The sequence below is a fragment of the Sciurus vulgaris genome (assembly GCF_902686455.1).
Source record: "Sciurus vulgaris genome assembly, chromosome: 12".
NCBI classification, from domain to species: Eukaryota; Metazoa; Chordata; class Mammalia; order Rodentia; family Sciuridae; genus Sciurus; species Sciurus vulgaris.
Window position 1 is genome coordinate 63,995,712 of NC_136473.1, and position 6,612 is coordinate 64,002,323.

Below are 6,612 nucleotides of genomic sequence, written 5' to 3' on the forward strand. Positions count from 1 at the left end.
TCTACCCCACACAGGAAAACCCCAGACAACCTCTTTTAGTTTTGTCAGTCATCTGGGTGTACCAGAAGCAGAGGCAGAATTGTTTGCGTATCCCCGAAGATTTCAAGATGTTTGTTTCCAAGCCTGCTTACAGAGGTCCTGAGCACTAGCTCCTGCCATTTATGCAGAGAGGAATCATGAGTTCTTTGTTCTGAAAAGGATTTTAGGGAATAATTTAGCACAGACCATCAACTCCCAGGTGTACTGAACATAGATCAGTCACTCTTCAGGAAAGAGGAAATTCTGGAAAGGGATGATGAGGGTCACTTATCATGTGTCCTTGCCTTTAAAGTAAAGAGTGGAGACAAATTCAAAGCAACAAATGTTCCTGTACGCTTCTGTACCCAGGACCTGGAATGGGAATAAACTCCCTCTTGCCATCCAATAACTGACATGTTAAAAGGAGAAACATACATAAACATAAGCCTTTAAACAATGTCAAATCAGCTGCATTAAAGTGCTGTATCAATGCAGATGATCTCATTTTGTGGTTCATTTTGGAAGAAAGGGACAGGAAGAGAAACAGAAATTGAAAACTACAGAGGCAAGAAAATGTATCAGCTGAGTCTTAAAGAATAGAGGCAGCGGGGATAAAAGAGCGGGTATCCCAGGTAGGGGTCCTACCAGGATCAAACCTAAAGACCTGAAGAAAAGAACAAGGAGAAATGGGTGATTAAGTAAGAAATGAAATTGCGCTAATTATTTTGTTGGAAACACACCTACCCCTCAGGGAGATCATGTGCCTGTACCATGTTCTGAACCAGGAATCCGAAAATACTGTCATGTATCTCCAAAATCCCCTCCAGAAACAATGTTCCAAGATTTTTATAATTCTAAATGATAGGGAAAAGTTGACCAGTCCAAGAAAAGCCTTTTACTTAATGATATCTACTTTTTGCTGTTTTGTGTGCAAACATGACATTGGTGTGATTACCCCTATGGGTCCCAGATAAATTGCCCATCATATGACTTTCTAATCAAGGAGGACCAGAGTCCCTAGGAGAAGGGCAGAGGCCACCAGCATCCAAAGGCATGGATTCCATAGATGCCCACCCAGTTCTTCTCCTGCAGTAGGGCTCTTAATTCCCAAGGGCTCCTGAAATTTCTGTCATTCACTATTTCCTCCATGGTCTCTGTTCCTTCCTTTATCACTTAAGAGTCTGGGAGCAGAAGTCAATTATAAAAACAAAAATCATAAGAATCTCTCATCTGATCATCTGTGTATGTTTCATTTTATCTTAACAGTAAACATGAGAGGTGCAAATAGAACAGATAACACTAAGGCCCAGAGAGGGCAAGTTGACTGCTTTGGTTCCAAGAGTTGGTCATGGCAGATCCAACATGCACCTGATCTAATTCTCCTTCTTCCCCCAATCTCACTCAAACTTCCCATTCCTTGAAACAACAGCTGAACTAATGAAAAAAACAATGCTAAAGAAACACTAATGGATAGCAACTTCTGATTCATGCTAGATATCAGGAAGAATTAGGACACAAACAGAAATAAGAATATTATATTATAGACATCATGACATGACACCCTATTAAATAAAATACATTTACTATTATTTAAATGGCGATTTGTAGCACATTATAATTCCAATATAACGTGCTAAAAGCACAAAATAAATGATACATTGAACTTCATCAAATCAGAAATTTTTGCTCTGCAAAGACACTGCTAAGAAAATGAAAAGCCAGATCACAGACCAGAGAAAAGATTTGCAGATCACATATCTGAAAAGACGTGTATCCTGAATAAATATATATATACATATATACACATACACACATATATACACATATATATGTATGCACAGATACATATATATATATTTTTAAAGTTCTTCAAACTTTAGAAAGTAAACAATCCAACATTAAAATGGAAGATATATAGACATCAACTCTTATTTTATTTTTTCAAAATGAAATGTTTTCTTCTTAATGTCCACTATGGTTTGAATATGATTTGTCCCATCTGACACTCATGTTGGCATTTAATACCCACTGTGCAGTATTAAGAGGATAGAAATTTAATCTATTTGTGATTGGAAATTTAAGAGGTGATTAGGATCAAGTAAGGTCATCAGGGTGGAGCCTCCATGATTGAATCCTGGTAGTTTTATAAGAAGAAAGAGAGATAAATCAGAGGATACACATGTGCTGCCTCTCTCTTATCATGTGATGCCCTGCACCACCTCAAGATTCTGCCAACATGAAAGCCATTCCCAAATGCTGTCCCCTGACCTTGGATGAGAACAATTAACCAAAATAAACTCTTTTTCTTTGCAATGTACTCAGTGTGCAGTATTGTGTTAGAGCAATAGAAAACAAACTAATACAATGCCCAATATAACATCATTTGCCCTCTTGTGTTTGCTAATTTTCTCTCCTAAGACCAAGGTTGTAAGATTTATCACCATACCGTTGTACAACTAAAACAGAAAACACAGGAAATGTCTTGAAGAAAGAGAACAATAGAAAAACAAAGAAATACTAAATAAATTTGGAAAAGAAAAAAATGAAAGGAACGGTGCTATCCCCAACCCTGAACACCAACAAGCCATAGGTACCCTAGCCTGGTATTGCCATGGCTACCCCCCACCATTCCACACCCCTCCCCCATCACCACATCAGTTAGGGCACAGACCATGCTATTATAACACAAGTCTTCACAAATACAAAAATTAACTAAGCTTGGAATTTATTTTTCTCTCCTTTCACAATTCATAAGTAGGTAGCCCAGTGCTTACACCCTGCCATCCTCTAAGACATTTCTGTGGTCATATTTCTGTTTCACCTCCTACTACCTTCCAAGCACCAGGAAAGGAGGAGAAGGCAGGGTAGCTCAGGGCCTTTTCTTGGCATGCTTTTCTTCTGCTCACTTCTCACTGGTCAGAAATAAGGCACATGGCCCAACCAAGGATCCAAGGAGGTTGGGAAACTTAATCTCCAACTGGGAAACCATATGCCCAGCTAATGCTCAATGGTTCCTAAACAAGGGGAGAGTTGGTTCTAGAATACCAGGAGCAGTCTCTGCTACAAGTCCTAAGTCAGCATCCTTTCACCAATTTGTGTCATGCATTTCTGGGAATGTTCTGTCTATTTAAGAATATGACAAAAGCACAGTCTTTGATTTGACAAAAGAAAATTAAACTTTGTAGAAAAGAATATATGATACCATTGGACATGGGGTAAAAGCATCACTGTAACATTGATTCCATCTATGTAGAAAGAACATTGGAACAGATAAAAACAGAATCTTGATAGGGCAGAGTGTTTGGGAAAATGGCCACAAGTCTGCAATCCCTTGCTACCTCCCTCCCTTTGCAATATGACTGCATCTTCTTACACCAAGAGAAAATCTGTTTCCAGATTCTTTGAACCTGGACTGCCCTTATGAATTGCTTTGTTCAATAAAATACAACAGAAGTGACCTTGTTCAAGGTCCAAGTCCAAGGTTCCAGGAAACCATGTGCATTATTCCTCTTTCTCTTGGAAAGGTGCCACCACACGAACAAGCATAGCCTCACCTGCTGCAGGTGGAGCTAAGACAAGCCATGCCAACTGAAGCCATTCAAACCCACCAGCCACCCAGCAGACCTAGCAGTGGGAACTCCAGCTATATGTGGAGCCCAGTCAAGAACAGCTGAACCAGATCAAGATGAATAGAACTGCTCAGCTGACCCACAGACTCAAGCTAAATAAGTGATCACTCTTCAAAGCCACTGCATCTTGAGATTGCTTGTATGTAGTGATAGCTACCTGGTAAAACTTGATTCTTAAGGATGGGCTGCTGAAAAGGAGTTTGATTGAAGAAGAGGCTCAGAGCTACAAGAGTTACAGAGATCTGAGAAGTTTCAAGATGAAGGAAGTGGTCCTCAACTAAAATGAAGTCTAAGAAAGTGGCAGCTTTTTAGGATACCAGAAATAATAATTGAAACATCATTTAGGTAATGAACACACAAATAGAAACAACTAATGTGAACTTCCCATCCAGAGCAGAAAATGCAGTTCCTCTTTTTGCTTAAATACATACGCCCTACACTACTATACACTTTTCAAGCAGGACAATTTAACATTGTACCTATTCAGAACAGAAGATATCTGAAGCTCCATGATCCTAGGATCTTCTTCTGGGAGAAAAGTTCAAGGAACTGTTGGTCCCCACTGTGAGTTGAAGGCTGACTTAATTAGTTCATTATTGCCAAAATTTCATATCAACCCCTTCCTCTTGCTCTTTAGCTTCATGGCCCTCTCACCTCCTGGTCTACTCCTCCTCACTTCCTTATTTACTTTCTTTCTCTTCTGTTTGCCTAAATTATTATCTTCATGTTTCTGAGCACTACACTGGCCTCTCCCTCCTCTTCAGTCCACCATTTATTCCTCACTTTTTATAGACGTGTTATTAGGAGAACAGATAAAATAAAAAGAAGGATCATTCCTGCTCTACATCACTAAGGAGTAACCTGAACTTCCAATAGTCCCAAAGCCTGATCAGACCTTCCATTTCCAGAGGTAGAGGAACAGTCATGGAAGCTGCTCTCCTACCTGGATGAACAAACTTCTCTTCTCTGGCCAATCTTCCAGAGAGAGAGAGAGAGAGAGAGAATGTGTCCATGGTGAGGAAGAGCATAGCCTTTGGAGTCAGCACTAGATTTAACTTACAGTCCTGCCACTTATTAGATGTGTGGACTTAACCTCTCAAACATCTATTCATTGTGCAATCATGTTAACAATCTTTACTTTGGTTGATATGAGCTTTAAGTGATGTTAAGTTCACTAGAATAACACTTCATTGTCAGAGTTGGAGATGCTCTGAAGAAATCACATAACAGTGCCTCATACATCAGAACTCTCAATAAGTGCTACTTATTATTGTTGTAATTAATACATTAATTCCCACAGCCTTGCTCCACTGACCTGGCTAGATTTGCTAGCACTTTGTGTTGTTTCTTCCTAGGCCTAGTACCTGTCAGTTTACCACCTGTTATGCTTATCAGACTCAATTTCCTAAAATCATCTCCCTCCTATCCCTGTCCCAGGGCCCTGCCCTCTCTTGGCTAGCCCCGCACTTCTGGAGTAAACCAGGACAGGACTACACGTATCTTAATGAGGCCATGTGTTTCTCAAAATGATTCAATAAATGGAGCAAAAACACAATGATGATTAGGAAAAAAAGGGGAAATGCGCAAGAAGACGTGGCATGGTGACAAGTACGTTCAAGGCCATAAACATGTGGCAATGGCTTTTTTCATCCAGTTGCCTTATTTTGAAACTTTCCTGGAAGGGACCTGGTATTATTGGCCATCATGATGAGGCAGAAACTTTTTTATTTGCCTAAGTCACATGGAGATCATGTAGGACTGACAACTAGAGAGGAAATTACATCATTCCTGGGGAAAGAGGGAGGAAGGGGCTCTGCCTGAGGACAGAAGGAAGGAACAGGGAGTGCTCCAAACACCTATTAGTGAGTCATTATGTTTTTAATAGCTTAAGCTTACCCTTAATTGAGCCTCCTAGTGACCAATTATTTCATGTATAGTAACATTTAAGTCCTACTTTTCTTATCCTTGACTGGTTGGATAGCAGCAAAACCAGATTGCATAATGATGTGGGAAAAAATTTACACACGCATAGGAATGTCACAACAAATCACCATTCTTACAAAACATTCCCTACATCCCTCTTCCGTGTTTGCTACACCACAAGTTCCCAGGGTTTTGACAGTGTGCACACAAAATCCAGGTTCATTGCCATTGTGTATTGGGCATCTTTATCTTTACGCGGGGGAGTCCCAACACAGGCTCTGCACCAAGCCCCACAATAACTGACCACACCCCTGCTCACCACTACTGTGGTTGTAGCCAGACCCACTTTGTGCTGACAGGGCCTGGCACCAGGGTCACTCCTGGAAGCCACCTGCCATTATCCACCCACAGTATACATGTCCTCTCTATTCATCTGCTTGATGAATAGAGTGAGCCCTAACTGAGGACCAAGGTTTCAGAGGTGCACTTTCTGTGGGAAGCTGGTCTCGCTCTACTCACCTCTGAGGGATGATCCTCTCCCACCCGCTGCCAAATTCCCCTGAACAATCCCTAGCTGACCATCCTTGCCAGATTCTGACTGATTTTGAAGAATTGGCTGTTACCACTTTGTTTTTCTTAGGTAGTTTAAGCTTCCATAACAAAATGCCACAGACTGGGTGACCTCAACAATAGAAATGTGTTTTTCACAGTTCTGACAACTGGAGAATCCAAGATGAAGGAGATGGCAGGGCTGGTGTCTGGTGAGGGCCCTGTCTTCAGGCTGCAGGCATCTGCCTTCTTGCTGTGTTCTCATAGGTCTCAATGATCTCTCTCTCTTTCTCTCCCTCTCTTCTTCTTTTTAAAGGCCACCAATCTATTCCATTAGGACTCCACCCTGATGACTTTGTTTAATCTTAATTATCTCTAAATATAGCTATATTGGGGGTTGGGGCTTGACTACATTAATTTGGGAAACACAATTGAGTCTATAGCAGAGAGAGATTTGCATTCACATAAGATCTTGGCTGAAACATATTTATGG

General features: G+C 40.7%; 1 long non-coding RNA gene across 1 annotated transcript in view; it reads right to left on the bottom strand.

Annotated features, from left to right (window-relative positions):
* Window positions 1-6,203, bottom strand: part of LOC306642067 — a 51,180-nt gene extending 44,977 nt beyond the window's left edge. Inside the window, exon 1 of the long non-coding RNA XR_013758367.1 lies at window positions 6,090-6,203. This is a non-coding gene — a long non-coding RNA (uncharacterized lncRNA). The remainder of the gene's footprint in view (window positions 1-6,089) is intronic.
* Between the last annotated feature and the right edge of the window lie 409 nt (window positions 6,204-6,612).